This window comes from Mobula hypostoma, chromosome X2 (assembly GCF_963921235.1).
Source record: "Mobula hypostoma chromosome X2, sMobHyp1.1, whole genome shotgun sequence".
In the NCBI taxonomy this organism is placed as follows: Eukaryota; Metazoa; Chordata; class Chondrichthyes; order Myliobatiformes; family Myliobatidae; genus Mobula; species Mobula hypostoma.
In genome coordinates this window covers 29669712-29687889 of record NC_086129.1, presented here as the reverse complement: position 1 = coordinate 29687889, position 18178 = coordinate 29669712, and the positions used below count along the sequence as shown (strand labels likewise).

Below are 18178 nucleotides of genomic sequence, written 5' to 3'. Positions count from 1 at the left end.
GGTTTACAGCTCATCCAGTCATTCTTCAACATAACCTCAGCAATCCACCTCACATTTTTTTTAAAACTACAACTCATTAACAGATTATTTATTTGCCATTCTTGTTTAAAGGATTGTTAGCTTCCAGTTTATTATGAAAATACTTCTGACTTGTTAACTACAGAAAAGCACAATATATTCAGAATGAAATTGTCCAATGAACTGTGGAGGAACAATGATTTAGTAAATTTTTCTGAACTCCAGTACTTAAAATTTTGATTTGTTTCTTACCATAAAGAACATATTTAATTGAAAATGTCAGATTTTGCTGTTGAAGCTTCAAAAAAGATTCAAATGCAAAATTAATGATTCAATTTTGTATCTGCCCGTGGCTTTTAGAGGAGAATTTATATACAAAGCCTGTCTTTCTGATGGGTGAAGAAGTCTGCAATTTGGCAGGTGACAGGATAATGCCTTGTGTTGATTGTATGTTGGAGGAGAACTGATGGTCGAAAAAAAATGTATCCCCATTTACATTCATTTTCTGTCAGTTGTGAGGGGCTGTTGGTGGAGAAGACTGTGACAGCCTAGTTGTTCTGATTTTGCTTTATGTTCACATTCTCACATGACTAGCTCCTACAGATATCCTTCATAATTCTGTGGAAGTTTACTGCCTTAATTACATTTCCCTTAAACCTGGTTGGAATGACTATAATATCAAAGTCTTAACTAAAAGGATTTGGACCATTTATCCTTCTGGACAAGTGGAGAAAATAAAACCTGTTTTGAAAAGGACAGTTTCATTTGTTGAGACGGTCTGATTACTTAAATCCCAATAACAGCTGTAATTCGTAATTAGGCCATAGAAGTTTTTTTTATTATTGTAAGGGGCTTAAGCACAGTAGCAATTGGATCAACTCACAAGCTGGGCTTACGTCAACACATGTGGATGCTAAAGTTATATTCCACTTTTTTCTTTCCAAAATCCTTCCGCTTAAAACCTATACTCTTTCTAAGCATATAGCCTAAGGATCAAAGGAAGATCCACAGAAAGAACAGATAGACAAGCTTGGAATTTATCCAAAAAATGTAAGCAGCATTGATATTTCCCCCCAGAGTACATTGCTGCGAAGTTATGTCCAGCACAGACAGCACGCTTGGGTTTATCAGACTGGCCAGTCTCAGCCAAATTGGAAGAGTGTACGTTGCTCAAATGAACCTTTAGTAACGAGTTTTCAGATATTAATTAAGGACACCAGTCCAATTGCAGTTTGGTTGTCCTGGTCTTGGCAGGGCAGTAACATGGTTAAATTGCAAAAGGCTTTAAGATAATTAGAAATCAAACTGCTTTACTATTACATCACAGAGGATGGCTATTCAGCCCATTGAGTCTATGCTGGCTCCCAGCAGACCAATCCTATCAGTCCCATTCCATCTTTCCCTACATCTTTGTAGCCCTGCGACTTATTCTCATGGTCATCAAATCAGCTATAATATTTTTGCCATTCATCTGCACTAAGGGGGAATTTTCAGAAGCCAATTACCTCCAAGCACATCCTGAGGTAGCAACATTAATTACACATGAATATATACCTAAATGCAGGCAGACATAAGAATGTGCACTTGCACACACACATCATGCATACATACATACATACATACTCACTCACATAGTACCCATAACATGCATGTACACATTCACTCACTCACACAACACCCATTTACACCATGGAGACACAAGAGACTACAGATGCAGTAATCTCGAGCACTAAAAGCTGGATGAATTCAGCAGATCACACAGCATCTGTGGAAAGAAATGGACATTGGAAAGTCTCGACCTGAAATGTCGACCGTCCACTTTGCTCCATAGATGCTACCTGATCCACTGAGTTCCTCCAGCTTTTGGTTCATTGCCCCATGTACACTATATGCTCACACAGCATGATTATACACACGCATGCAATACACACAGACACACAACACACAGCATGTTTATACACACAGATAGACTCACAGCATGCCTACAAACAAAAACACACACATACATACCGATCAGTACTAACTGCAAGCAATCTCATCTCTAAATCCCTCAACCTGGGATTCAATACTCCTCTTTGAAACTGGACCCTTCACTTCCTAATAAACAGACCATAACCAGTAAGACCTCCACTGCAATTATCCTCAACACTGGTGCCCCACAAAGCCGCATCCTCAGACCCCTACTCTAATCCCTATACTCTCATGACTGCACAGTCAGATTCTGTTGTAAGTCCATTTACATGACAGGTTTGCAGATGATCCCAACATAGTGGGCCAAATCTCAATTAAAGATGAGTTAGAGTACAAGATGGCGATAGAAAGCCTCATGATATCCTATCATGACAATCTTGCCCTCAATGTCGGCAGAACAAAAAGCTGATCATAGACATCACGGAGGGAGGTGGTGCACACACTCCTGCTTACATCAACAGTGCTGAGGTCAAGAGGGTTGAGGGCCTCAAGTTCCTTGGAGTGAACCTCACCTGTCCTGGTCCAACCATATTGATACAAAGAAAGCTTACCAGTGCCTCTACTTCCTCAGGAGATAAACAACATGTCCACTTTGGCCCTCACTATTTTATATCATTGCACTACAGAACATACCCTGTCCAGGTGCATCACGACTTGGTGGGGCAACTGCTGTGCCCATGAGCACAATAAACTGCAGAGAATAATGAACATAGCTCAGCACATCCACAGAAACCACCTTCCCCTGCATGGACTCTGCACTTCTCACTGCCTCGGTAAAGCAGACAACAATAATCAAAGAACCCCACAACCTGGACACTCATTCTTCTCCCTTCTCCTATCAGGCAGAAGATTCAAATGTCTGAAAGTGCATACCACCAGACTTCAGGACAACTTCTATCCCACTATGATAAAATATAGAATGGTCCCCTAGTAAATTAAGATGGACTCTTGACCTCACAATCGACCTCATTATGGCCTTTCACCTATTGTCTGCCTAGACTGAACATTGTCTATAACTGTGACACTTTATTTCATAATCTCAAGTACAAAGTTTAATGTAAATTTTATTATCAAAGTACATCAATGTCACCATATACAACCCTGAGATTCATTTTCTTGTGGACGTATTCAATAAATCCATAGAATAATAACCATAACAGAATCAATGAAAGACTGCACCAACTTGGGCATTCAACCAGTGTACAAAAGACAACATACTGTGCAAATACAAAAAGAAAGAAATAACAATAATAAATGAGTCAGCCATAAATATCTAGAACATGAGATGAGGGGTCCTTGAAAGTGAACCCATTGGTTGTGGGAATATTTCAGTGATGGGTCAATTGAAGTTGAGTGAAGTTATCCCCTTTGGTTTCAGAGCCAAAGGGTTGAGGGGTAGCAATGGTTTCTGAACCCGGTGGCGTGAATCTTGAGGTTCCTGTACATTTTTCCCGATGGCAGCAGTGAGAGGAGAGCATGTCCTGGGTGGTGGGTGTCCCTGATGATGGCTACTGCTTTTTTGTGACAGCATTTCGTGTAGCTGAGCTCAATGGTGGGGAAGGCTTTAACTGTGATGGACTGGGCCATATCTACTACTGGAATCTGTTATTGTTTCCCCTTGTACTACCTCAATATGCACTGCTGTAATGAAATAGTCTATATGGATGACATGTAAAATAAAAGTTTTCACTATTCCTCTATACATATGACAGTAATAAATCATTTTAACAATTTACCATACACGATGCTAATTGAATCACAGAGTAATACAACATGGAAAAAGGAGTATTTCCAATTACTTAATTAATACAGCACTTCCTCAATAATACACACAGTTTACTCAATGCTGCAAATTACAATGAGCTCTGAGTTAGAAACCAACATTTGAACCACACACAATGGTCTGAATGGCTTCTCTACATTTAAAGAGTTGCAGTGGCACATTTCCTTTTGCAAAGCAAAATAAGTCATTCACAGGCTGTAGAAACTGCTTATTGGTCCATGAAGATCTGGCTTACACTGAGAATTAATATGAAAGGTACAGAAGGATGTATCTGTACTCGGCACAATGACAATAAAGTTGAATCTAATCTAATCTAATAAAGACATTTCTGATATCCAACAATCAACAAATGTAATATTGAATACAAAAGGGGAGAAAATGATGCTTCCAATACCTGGAGAGTTCAGTCTAAATTGGTTGTCAGAGTATTGAAACATCTGGTTCAGGGCTCAAAGTCACAAATCTGTCATTCGCTACTTCTGGCTCCAAATTAACTCAAATAACACAATGAGAGCATTTCAAAGTTCAAAGTAAATTTATTATCAAAGTACGTGCATGTTACCATATGCTGCCTTGAGATTCATTTTCTTGCAAACATTTACAGAAAATTAAAGAAATAGAATAGAATTTATGAAAAACTATACATAAAAAAGACTGACAACCATCCAACATGCAAAAGATGAAAATCGTGCAAATAATAAATAAAATAAATTAAATAAATAATACTGAGAACGAGTTGTACGGACTTACTTTTGAGGACTCTAGAACTCATGTTCTCAGTATTATTTATTGCGTCACAGTAGTGTAGCAGTTAGCATGACGCTATTACAGCTCGGGAATTCCGGAGTACTAATTTCAATTCTGGTTGCCAATCTGTAAGGAATCTCTGTACGTCCTCCTCATGGAATGTGTGGGCTTTCTCCGGGTGCTTGGGTTTCCTCCCACAGTCCAAAGACAATACGGGGTAGGTTAACTGGTCATTGTAAATTATCCTGTGATTAGTTAGGATTAATCGGGGTTACGCTGTCCAAGTTGCATGCCATCTTGGACAATGTCTCCCATCCACTACATAATGTACTGGTTGGGCACAGGAGTACATTCAGTCAGAGACTCATTCCACCGAGATGCAACACAGAGCGTCATAGGAAGTCATTCCTGCCTGTGGCCATCAAACTTTACAACTCCTCCCTTGGAGGGTCAGACATCCTGAGCCAATAGGCTGGTCCTGGACTTATTTCATAATTTACTGGCATAATTTACATATTACTATTTAACTATTAATGGTTCTATTACTATTTAATTATTTATAGTGCAACTGTAACGAAAACCAATTTCCCCCACGATAATAAAGTATGACTATGACTATGACTATAGGGTTGTTAGGGTGGCATGGCTCAAAGGATGTTGGACATTTGTCATTCTTTGTTATGTATAGTTATGCATTGTATTTCTTTATTTTCCTGTAACTTCTTGCAAACAAATGAATCCCAGGTGGTATATGGTGACATATATTGTACATACTTTGATACTAAATTTGCTTTGAATATTCAGCGATAAGCTCCTATCAAGTCATTTGTACACTGGTATGATTTGAATAGACCATTTCACTGAATCTGTTTTGTAACAGAAATAAGCTCAGTTTTGTAACAGAAGTCGGATGCATGGTCTATGTACTGCTTGCAGAAAAATAAACCTCCTTGTTCTTAATAGTTTCTAACTGTACATATGCAGGAGTGATACCTTCATGTTAGCATGTCATTAATATACAGTTCCATGAGCACTGAGTTCCTGGAATAGTTTCAATTATTTTCTGAAGTGAGTGCCACCTCAAGGTTCTGGGGCTATATTATTAGGAAGCTATATATTCTGTTCAGCTCCCCTTCCTGGTATTTCCCACATCACCCTGCAGATATGAAAAGTGATGTTTTGATAAGTTTGATGCTTATTTCACTTGTGAGATTTTGCAATATGTAACAACCACACAAGTGGAACAGTAAGTGAGATTCGCTAGCTTACAATAGTCTGACAGTTAGACTCTAATTAAAATCAAGTACCTAATGGCCTTTAGGCAAATGCCATTGAATCAACCATCTGCTTTAAGGTTGAAAGTAAATAATATAGGACAATAGTTTGCAAGGTGGACTATATTTCCCCCCCTTGAGAGTGGTGGGGGGGGGCACTCAATAGCCAAGGGGACAGATGAGGGATTACAGGTTTAATTTAAGAAATGATAAGTATTTGATTCTCAGTGCCTCATAATTCATTACAGTGATCATGTTATCACTTGATCACTTGCTAACCCACCGTTCTTCTAGACGTTGCTATAGTTGTTGAAAAGCAATGTGACTCTTCTGTATTTGGCATATCATGAGAAATCTGGACTGAATAAATCATATTCTTTCTGGGCCCAGCCTGCACATTATTGCCGTTCACTACTGTACTGCAGTGTTACTCAGTGATGAAATTTGTGTGAATTCGGGTATGACATTCAATGGGGTAAAGTTCAGAATCTGCCCTTTCAAGTGGTCTTGACCGCGTTACTCTAGCCCATGACCCGACCAAGATATCGCTGTCCCACCTTATGTACCTTCAGGCAGAGAGTCAGGTTTTGCCTGAGCTATGATGATGTCATAACTTGCTCCTTTATCAGTGCTTAAGTTTGGACCTAAAAATAGGCGATTGATGATGGTCGTTAATCCATAATGGAAATGGCAGAAGCAGACCAAATGAAAAAGAAGTGTAGACAGTATAGTGTAGAATATCTGAAGTATGAATTTATACCAGCACCAAGCAACCAACAGCAAACAATGTGTCCATTGTGTGAAAAAGGTTTTTCAATGAGACAATAAAACTGTCCAGGCTCCTTGAACATTTGAAGAGAATACACTTTGATAAAGCAAATGAGAACTTGGCTTATGAGTCACTTTGCAAAAACTTTCAGAAACAGAAAGCACTTCAAAACATGTTTGTCAGCACTTCACAACAAAACAGTGATGGTTTCTGTGCTTCAATTGCTCATTGCTAAATCTGGAAGGCCCCATACAATTAGAGAAGAACTTATTCTGCTAGCAGTAAAGGAGATTCTGATCATTTGTTTTGCAGTTGGATGAATCAATTTTGCCAGGCAACGATTATTTGTTTCTTGTTTACGTTTGCTTCATAAACAATGAAAGCATGAAAGTATGCAAGAGTTGCTATTTGCAAGGGGACTAGGAGTAGAAACTACAAACTGAGATGCAGGAGGAGTCAATATCTCATTTGTTGAGTAATTTTTCAAAGATAAGAGCTTTCCACTCACAACATTCTGCTTGTGCAACAGATGGGGCACTATCAATGACAGGACTCCACTGCTGAATTATTACTTCCTTGAAAAAAGCTGTACCTAACATATTTACCATTCACTGTGTAATTCGCAGACAACATCTTGTCACAAAAAACCCTTTTATACAGCTGCCTCTCTGATCATTCTCAGCGTTAAACACAAGTCATTCAACTTGCAGAGAGCATCTTTATGTTAGTTGCTGGAAATAAACTCACTAATGCAATAAAATTGTTTATTTTTCCTTTAAATTGAAATTTGAATCCAATTATATTTGCTTAGCCAATAATTTACCTTGTACAGTTTCAGTGTGGTCATATTTCACAGAATCAGATGGAGAAGAAAGATTTCAGTAAATAGAGAATGCCGTGCTATTTATATGTAGTTATTTCAACACAAATTAATCTCCAAATTTTTTGATGAGATTAGTTGCAGTTCCTATTTGAGACTGTTATCCAATGAACTTGCTCGAAAAAGCAATGTTAGAATGTCTAACAGGACTAAGATTGGACAGGATCTGCTGTGATAACAAGTCTGATGACTCTCACTGGTAAATTTTCAGTCAATTTTGGGCCATTTGATGATTTTTTTTTGCAAGATTTAAAGCTTGGTGTTGCAGAGGAACTGAAGAAGGATAACTTGCAACTGTAACATCAATGAAAACAAGATACCACAAGTGCTTCACAACTAATGGATTACATTTGAAGAGTGGTTCCTTTTACAAATTAGGGGAAGAAAATCAATCTGCCAAATAGAATATTCCACAGGTGCCAAGAAGGTGATGATGTTCGACCTTTAAGATTTGCTAGTAGGAGTGAGAGCTGTGGCTCTTTCAGTTGAGAAATGGTTCAATATGTAAGTAGATGCTAGGAAACAACTGAAGTCAAAATCTAGAATGGAAAAAATGGATTCTAATAATGCATACAGGACAAGAGTGCAGGACAGAGAAAGAGGAAGTATAAATGTATTCAAGCCAAGTCATTGAGATAAGACCATACATTGAGAAAGGTTACAATATTTATTAGCTTTGTGATTTTATTTGATGACAATGCCAATGTGAACAACGTCCAATCTTCACTCTTCATCGTTTACTACCTTTGATTATTATTTTTCCCAAAGCTTCCAGAGAAGAAATAAAACATTTTGCCTTCGACGTGCAGGAAAGGGATTTATTTTCAGTTTGAGGTGATTGAGAATAAGCCACAAGCAATTAACTCTTTAACACAGATCAGTAAACAGTGCAACCAAAAGTCACATGAATGACAAGATGAAAATATACCAGCATTTAATTCTGCCAAATTAATCTCAGACAATTACCTCCAAAGAAAACAATTTATTGAATGTGAACACAAATACACATATACCTGTCATGCACTGATTGAAAGATCTCCAGCTGACAGCTGTTATAAAATGGTCAGATGGTAGTTAGAATACTCAGATTGTTATTAAAACATGATGTACCTTCTGCAAAATCACAGAAAGTATAAGATGTAAAGATATTGCCACCACTGAAAAGATTGGATAATCTGGGGTTCATTCCTTTGAACTTAGAAGGCTGGGGGTGAGATTTGATTGAGGTGTACAAAGATATGAAAGGCAGAGATACAATGAATCAAGATTTACTTCCCTTAGCAGAAATGAGAGTAAATTCCTTGATATAAGGTCATTGGTAGGAAAATTAAACTGAAGATGAGGAATGGGGAGGGTGATGGGTATCAGGAACTCACTGCCTGATAGAGTGGTAGAGTCAGAAATGCTCAACACATTTGAGAAATTTTGGGACTTGTACTTGAAAAGCTGTGATCTGCTGACCTATAAACATAATGCTGGAAGTGTGATTATACTGAATAATTCTTTCCCTAGTGGGGAAACTCTTTCTCAACCTGTGGAGACATGAGTTAACCAGCCTCTGGTAACATCTAAGCAACACACACACACACAAAATACTGGAGGAACTCAGCAGGGCAGGCAGCCTCTATGGAAAAGAGTACAGTTGACGTTTCAGGATGAGATCCTGTAGCAAGACAGACATTTCAGCAGGTCCTGCTGAAGGGTCTCCACCCGAAATGTCGACTGTACTCTTTTCCATAGACGCTGCCTGGCCTGCTGAGTTCCTCCAGCAATTTGTGTGTGTTGCTTGGATTTCCAGCATCTGCAGATTTTCTCTTGTTTCTGGGAACACCTAAGTTGCCTTTCAGTTACTGAAAGCAGAAGGTTGGATATTCTTTTGTGGAGTAAGTGGCTGTCTAGGACTTGATGTTTCAATCCCTATGGTAAGTCGACACTCTCAATGTTGGCAGTGGGCTTGGAGTGGTGACAAGGAAGGAGGGAGGGTAGGTACGTCATTGGGGTCATCAGGTGGGCACCCTCCTTCTTTGACGTTTCGTTGATAAGTCCACGACGTCTCCAGAGGGCTCAACGGTGCTACCTGGTGTCCCAGATACACCCCCCTCAGTTCCATACCCTCCTGCCTTCATCTTGCAGCCCAGTTGTTGTCTTTCCTTTTAATTCAAATCCAATTGCTGCTTTCTTCTGCTGCATTTAGGATAAATAGTCAGCCTTTTAAAGACACATCAAGTATTTTCTTATGACATCAACAGAGGCTATTTGGCCCACTCAGTCCATGTTTAGCTCTGAGAGCAATCCCACCAATTCCATTCTCTGGCATTTCCATATAGCCTATTCTCTCCTACATGGCCATTAATTATCCAATCACCCACCTACACCAGGGACAATTTACCATGGCTAGTGAACCTAACAGCCAGCACATCTAGCAGGCGTGGAAGAAAATCATAGCATTCTGGGGAAACCCAGCCTGCCACAGGAAAAACATACAGAGAAAACTGGATCAAGTCCATCCTACTGGACCTGCGAGACAGCTGGGCTACCTGAAAAGCCACTGTGCTACTTCTGCACCATGCCCAGGCAGTCAATCAGTAATGTGAGTAACCAATATGATTCTTAAAATCATAAAATCATGTTTTTATGATTCCATGATTATTAACTACCAATTTACACAAAACTCATTTTCATATTCTCAGCCACTCCTCTACATTTTACTACTCATCTGTACATTAAGGGCAATTTAACTACCTATATGTTACCACATGCTACATTGAGATTAATTTTCTTAATGGATTTACAGGCAAAAGAAATACAATGAAAATTTATGAAAAATTAAACATAAACAATGACAGATAAGCAACCGACTTGCAAAAGAAGACAAACGATGCCAATAAAAATAATACTGAGAACCTGAATCCTTTTAAGTGAGTCGGTAGTTTATCGAATTAACTCAGAGTGGTGGTGAATGAGGCTTGCAGTGGCTAGTTAACTCACCAACCAGCGTATCTGTATGATGTGAGAGGGAATGAGCCCTTGGAGGAAACCTACATGTCCATAGAGAGAATGTGCAAACTCTACACAGACAGCATAGGATGTTAGGATTGAACCCGGTCTCCGGTGTTTCAAAGTAGTAGTCCTACCAGCTGCTCAACAGTGCTGTTTTTATTTACTTGGTTTTAAGTATCTCTCATGTCCAATTTTTCTGCTTGGAATTGTTTCCATCTTTGGACCCATGGAGTTTATAGAGTTCTGGTTCTGTAGATGACTATAAAGAATGTAACTTCAGATACATAATGAATTGGTTTATATCTAGGCAAATATTAATACGATAGAAGACTATGTCACAGCTATAAAAATGGCCTCACTCAGCAAACATAAACATAACTTCAGCTGAATGGTTGGAGTAGATCTACTTTAAAGATAAATTAACTTTCCCTGATGGTGTATCCAAAACTGTGACAAGGAAACATGGTGACACCAAGTCACCGTCAGAGTAAAGGATGCAAAATGAAAAGCATACTTTAAGCAAAATCTTAAAACTGAACAGCCAGTGAACCATTAAATATCTATTTGCTTCAGGCAAATGATCAGATCAATTTTATTGTTATTAATTTTACTAACTGTGTTCAATGTTAGTTGGTTGACCAATTACCAGCAACTTATGAACTTAGGCATCACCACTGCAAACATGATGGGAATACATCCTTCAAGCAACTCAGCTCTCTTCATCTATCTTGACTTGCATACTGTACTTTTTTGACATAAATATTGACCTATTTCTTTTAAATAGAATTTACATGTCATAAATCAGGATAATGCTTGTATCAATTCAGCATAAACGGAAAATTAGCATTAGGCATTGACCTAAACCATTTTGTCCTTTGTGCAATTGGAGATCAAATTTAATAGGAACACTGTATATTTTATATAACTTCTAACAAGGTCAAAGTGTATCAAAAAGTTTACTTTTTGGAACTGCAGTTCTATAAGGATTTTTTTTTGCCTTTAATGTCAATAAAAATGCCAAGTACTAGAAGTTATCCTGACTCAAGAACATTTTCAGAAGGAGCTACTAGCTTTCGTATATGATGCCAATGGATGGTTTCAGAATTAATGAGAATGATTAGTTTTTATTTATTACTAGTTGAGCACTTCTTCCTTTCCTTCAAAATTGCATGTGGTGTGGGGAGAGGAAGGGAGGAGTTAGGGGAGAAACAAGGAAATGTATAACTCCAAACATCTGAGAGGTTATTTTCTGGAAAGATAAATGACATGCCAACGTCAAAACAGGTGACCTATACCATTTCTTGAGATAAAGGCTCAACTACAGTTACTCAACACAAAGTCAAATCTAGTGTTCAACTTAGTATTAGTGATCAACTTTGTTACAATTGTACAGGACTTTGGTGGGCTCGAACTGGGGTACTGTGCACAGCTTTGGTTCCCTTATTTAAGAAATGACATAGTGGTTGTAAGACGCTCCAAAAGAGATCCACTAGGCTTATGCCTTGGATGAGAAGGCTGCTGTGGATGAAGAACTTTGAACTATATTCTTTAAAAGAATAGATGTTGATTATATTGGAACATGTAAGATTCTGGGAAGACACGATAGAGGTCATTCAAGCTGGTTCCACAAATACAAGAATTGTGAATGATGGGACATAACTACAAGAATAGGGGTGGTCTGAAAACTGAGTTGCACAGGAACAACTTCTCACAGAATGTGGTGTATCTCTGGAGTTTTCTATCCCTGATGATCGTGCAGGATAAATTATGGGGTATTAAAGGAAGTTTGAATTTTTTTCTCCCCAAAGATCAGGGAACTGAACTGGCATGGATAACTGCCACAGGAGAGGAGATGAGGTCAGAAGCATATCAGCCCTGATTATATTGAATGGTGGGACAGGTTTGATCGGTCAAGTGTCCTGCTCTTGCTATTTATGTACTTAATACCTCTTGTTGTATTTCAATAGTTTAGTGCAATTGCTTGACAGAATAAAAATGTAATTATTTTAGTTTTAAATAATTCTGATTGATGAGTTTAGAACATAGAACAATACAATGCAGGAACAGGTTATTTGACCCTCCTGCCCAATGGGAGGGGTGAGAGAGTATGACTCTGGTGGGTGGGGTGCTTGATTACATTGACTGCTTTCTTGAGGCAGTGGAAAATGCAGACAGAGGGGAGGGGAGGCTGGTTTCCATAATAAACTGGACTTCATTCACAGCTCTCGACAATTTCTTCCTGCCTTGGATAGAGCAGTTTCTACATCAAGCTGCAATGCATCTGGATAAGCTGTTTCTATGGTAGATTTGTAAAAATTGTTGAGGGTCACTGGGGACCTGCTGAATTGCCATAGCCTTCTGAGGAAGTAGAGGCACAGGCGTGCTTTGCAGATGCTAGTATGCTTTATAAAGAAGACTTGAATAGCTAGCAATCAAAGTTTAAAGTTGTTATGGATTCAGGTATACTTTAACCCTCATGAGTTGTCGTTAAGCTTCCCTGTGTGTTACGTACTGAATGTAATGTGAGAGGGTGTTCTGGGCAGATGAGCTGTAAGCAAAATAAACAGCTGCCCGTTTGTTCCTCACCTCTCCATCTCTCGAGTGTGTTAATCACAGCCACTCGGCTTCACTGTACCACAAACATCATAACTGGTGACGAGGTGACAAGTCCCCACATGGTATTTGTTGTTGTTCCCTACGCCAAGAAAAGCCCATGTGCAACGCTGACATTGTACCACCTGTGCAGTGTGGGCGAGGGAAAAGAAGCCGTTGCATGCCGCGGGAAAATGGCCGCAGGAAGTGTCATGAGTGAGGAATCCAAGGGAAGAGAAGGAGAACGTGACAGTAAATAAAATAAATATGAGAGGGAGCGAGAGATGGATAAGACCAGTTAACTTCTTTGGAACGTGATTGTGTTTGAGAATTTTGAGAATGATGACAATATTTGGAAGTATGGGGCCAAACGTATAACAAAACAACAGAGCAATGGAATTCATATACTGTAAGATTTGAATATTTTGCACTGGCAAATCAAATTTCAGATGATATTCGTGTTCCAACTTTTCTGACTATGATGGTGCAAAACTTTAGACTTATTACGCAGTCCAGTGCAACCAGCTAGGCCTGGTGATAAGCCTTATGATGACACAGTTAAAGTCTTAAAGGGCCACATTTCACCTAAACCTTTGATTATTGCTGAGGGGTATAGGTTTCATAAAATGAATGAAAAGGAAGGTGAGGCTTTTTCACAGTTTGTGGCAGTGCTGAAGCAATTGTCTGAACACTGTGATCTTGCATATTCACTGAATGATACATTATGTGATAGACTCAGATGTGGTCTGCATAGTGAGGTGATACAGAAGTATTTGGTTAGAGAATACAGACTAACTTTACATAAGGCAACTGAGATTAGTGCATCTATGGAAATGGCAGCTAAATAAGCACAGCTATTAAGCACACTTTCCCAAGTTCATAAAGTTTTTCCTGACTTTAAGAATAAGATACATTCAACAAATGAATGTTGGTATAAGGATTTAGGTTGCCAAAGCTGTGGCAGAAGGGACATATTGAACACGCCTGTAAAAGTGAAGAGACACTGTCAACCAATATTACTGTAATAAAGAAAAATAAATTTTGGAAAAACAAAAAGAAACATATGAACAAGATGAAGCATACTGAGGATGGACTGAGTGACTCTCACTCTGTGGATGAAGGAGCTTTGCATATTTTATCTGTTCCCAGACACTGCGCCTTGTAAGGCATGAAAATGCCTGACGCAGGCCTCTCATGGTCTGAGTCGACGTTCCCTCCCTCCCTCTCCAGACACAAAAATGGTTATTGGGTGACCCCGTAGTTGGATGGGACAACAGTGAGGATCGAGGTGGACACGGGCACTGCAGTATCCCTGGTGTCAGAGGCAGTTCACAAGGAGAATCTCACCTCAGACGGGGCAAGGTTAACGTTAAAGACTTACTCTGGTGAAGTTGTTCTGGTGAGGGGAATAGTGTGCATGTTAGAGTGGAGATTAACAATCGCTGTTAAGCCTGGGTTCTCAGCAGAGTGGCGGAGATGGCTGCTGAGCCTTGGTGGCGGCGTGGATAAAAGGGAATGGATTGAAGGAAAAGATCAATTAAGTGATACAATAAAAAGAGTGTGGCATGGAGAAACCAGATAGATATTCCAAGGAAAAGCTGCAAGAAATCAAAAAGCACCCGTATGCAAAGCAGAGACAGTATGTCTTTTGGAAAAAAAATATGACAGTGAAGGCACTTGTGACCCTGAAAAGTGGCTGCATCCTCTGTATCCCAGTTCTGGCAGTTCACCACTGGATGGAACTAAGAAGAACTATACTTCGGATTTGGAGAGAGCAGTTTTCAAGCGAAGAACTTCAGATCCACAAGAGAGAATAAAAGAAGATCTTGATATTGTACTCAGTCTTCAGCCCCAAAGCTTTGGTGGAGGCTGTCATGTGACTAATATCTCCAATTGTAGATGATCTGGAAGCCCACTGATAAATAAAGAGAATTAAAATATTTATGGATTGGGTTGCCAGCAGAGACTTGGATATAACATCAAGAACCTTTGATCGGGATGGCAGAGACAAAAACTTGCATGACAGAGATGCTAGAGAAGGAAGAGAACTAGACTACATGGAAAAGCACTTTAGGAGAGAGTTTAGTGATGGCAAACATGTTTTTGGTGACCGGAGGTGATGAGATTTCTATACTGAAGAGGAACCAAAATGGTTTTCTGCTGGTTCCACAAGTCAATCAAAAACAATAGATTCTTCGACATGATGCAAAGTATACCCGGACTAGCATCGATAACTGAAACAGTGTTTGGTGAAGGATCAGTGTCATCCAGCTGGATCAGTCAGTGGTTTTCAAGTAACTTTATGTAGACCAGGTAGTTACTCCAGTAGCTTGCTGTCTACCCCACATGAAGAATTTGAGATATTTGCAGGCCTGGGTCCTCTTTCACAGCTTGTAAGCTACTTTGCTCTCATTCCATCATGAGAAGATAATAAGTAAATTAATAAAATGGTTGATAATTTAGAAATACTGCAAAAACAAATGAGGACATGAAACCGCTACTGTCCAGTCTCACTGCCAGCAAGGAGAAATTAAAGGAGAGTTCACAGACTAGAGTGGTCTTGTCTGTGAAAGAGGTGGAAGCAGAACTGAAAGGTCTCAAAATGGAATCTGAGAGCAAGTTTGCTACCCTGTTCATGGTGGAATATCTGGAACAGACTCCAGCTGCATCATCTGGTCCTAAACAAATCCAAAAAAAACCAACACAAATATGACGCTTTCAATAAGCCAGTTAACAGTATGAAGGTAAGTGGAACCTCGCCTTTGCAATCAAAACCCTCCGAATTTCTATTTCCCCCTGTAAAACAGCCCTCATCCCCAGATATTCTAAGTGATCTGCTCAGCAGTCGGAATCATCATATGCCGGCCCTTAATCAGAAAGTCCACTCATCCCCCATCACCTGTGGTTTTTGAGGTGCTGCCTACTGACAATGCAGTACCCAAGCCAAGATCTGTACATGCACCACCAAGAGATAAAATGTATTTGGCGTCATTCTCAGATCGTCGCTACCCTCCGAGGAACAGGCGGCCTCCAGACAGATTGAATCTTTAGTTTAGTGATTAACCCTCTGCATATGGGGCAGAGTAATCCCCAGGGTTATGTCTGTCAATAGAGGCAGTCCACCCTTTTCCCCTAGTTTGGAGAAAAATTGTTTTTTGTTGTTGGTTGAAGTTGATGATTACTCCATTTAATGTTGATAGATCAGCAGCTGGTCTGTGTTTGGCAAGCGGGACAGAAACTTTTAAAATTGGCGGGAGGGATTTATTATGTATTCATGAATATTTTGACCCTTACAGGTTGCTGACAGGCTTCCCTATGTGTTACCTATCGAACGTAATGTGAGAGAGCATTCTGGGTAAATGACTTACAAGTGATATAAACAGCTGTACATTTCTTCCTCATCTCTCTGTCTCTTGCGTGTGTTATTCACAGCCAACCAGTTTCCCAGCACCACAAACAAAACTAAAGTATTGTGAATGTGTCTATATTGGGAAAGTAGCAGCCATTGCAAGTTATAGTAATAACTTCCAAGATGCTCAGAATACTCCTTGGGTTTACAACACATGCCATTAGTAGAGTATTTGAAAGAAAAGGTCTCTGAATGTAGTTGGACAACATTCGGAGAATCCATCTCCAGACATCAGGTGACACCCTGTAGAAACTATATCTTTAATCAAAAGACCAAGTGCTAACATTGAGTGAAATTGTTTTACATTATGAGAATAACAATGACTTCCTAAAGAAAGACTGTGGCCAGAAATGCCAGAAATTGTATCTCAAACCCAAAACCAAAGAGCTCACAAGCAAATTCTTTGGTTTTGGGACTTGATCATAGGGAAAGTGGCTGCAGGGCAAGATTAAACTGCTGAGGTTCCTCAAGAAAGCAGGTACTAGTCCTTGACAGTAAGCCTCACAAGACTGAAGTTAGACTCATGTCAAATATCCTCCATTGAAATCGCACAAGTAACTTTAAATGCAAACTTTGGGCAGGGACTAAGTTACCACTCCCAGTTATCTCGTCACTGAGCATATCCCGCTGCACCTCGCAAAATGGCTGAGACAGAGATGTCGCCAACACAAAAGGAATTTGCAGCTGTGGGGCATGGGCCAGGTTGGCTGCAATCTGGCAAAATGAACTTCAATTGGCCCTCTTCTGCACAGTGGGATTCCTGGCTTCCAAGACAGATTTTGATGGCAGCATTTATTTAACTTGCACAAGCTTCTTTTACATTAGAAATCACATAACAGATGTCTCTCAATAGGATGAGCCAGGCTAAATAGTGTCTCCATATGTACATTTTTCAATCAAATTATTGGTTTCTACAGGAAAATCAGTTTTCAAATTAAAATTCCTGCTCATGTTCAGTCTTGTGCCAGAGAGCGACAACCAGGTAAAAAGTGAAATCAGAGAACAAGATCCAATATGTCAGCATCTGTTTCTAAAGGTCATTATGGCAGGTAGTCCCAGAGAAGCCCTAGCAAGTGTCTTCTTAAGCAAGGCCTGACAGCAGATTCTCTCTAATGTGGTTTACAATACTTGCCCTTCAATGGTGCTGTATTATTTTCATGGGTTTGTGCAAATCATTTCTATTTGTGCCCGATACACCTCTATTGTCAATGGTAGTTCATTATAAAATACATTTGCATTGACTAACCTTATGAGAGAAATGAACTCTTCAAAGTTGTCTTAAATTCAAGTGTTTTTCAATCTAATTATGGAAGCAAACTCTATGATAGTTACAGATGACATAATTATGACACCTCTCGTACAGACTGGGCAAGGAGGATCATTGCTCTGTAACATTTGAATCAGTGTGTTTGGTGAAATATTCTGGCTTCAAATTTACAGTTGAAAACTATAGACCTGAAAAATATCAAAGCAACTTTGCTCATATGAGGCGCCACAGTAGCATAGCAATTAGTGCGACACTATTACAGCTTGGGGCATTGGAGCTTGGCGTTTAATTCCGCCATCCTCTGTAAGCAGGTTCATACATTCCTTCCCGTGTGCATGTGGGTTTCCTCATGGTGCTCTGGTTTCCTCCCACAGTCCCAGTTGGTTGGTTAATTGGTCATTGTAAATTGGCTCATGATTAGGCGAGGGGTAAATCAGTGGAAGGGCCTATTCCATATTGTATCGCTAA

General features: G+C 39.5%; 1 protein-coding gene and 1 pseudogene across 1 annotated transcript in view; one reads left to right on the top strand and one right to left on the bottom strand.

Moving 5' to 3' along the window:
* opcml (opioid binding protein/cell adhesion molecule-like) overlaps positions 1 to 18178 on the bottom strand; it is a 2222745-nt gene that overhangs the window by 1696439 nt on the left and 508128 nt on the right. The gene's annotated exons all lie outside the window — the stretch shown is intronic.
* LOC134340703 (eukaryotic translation initiation factor 4E transporter-like) lies at positions 14600 to 15946 on the top strand (annotated as a pseudogene).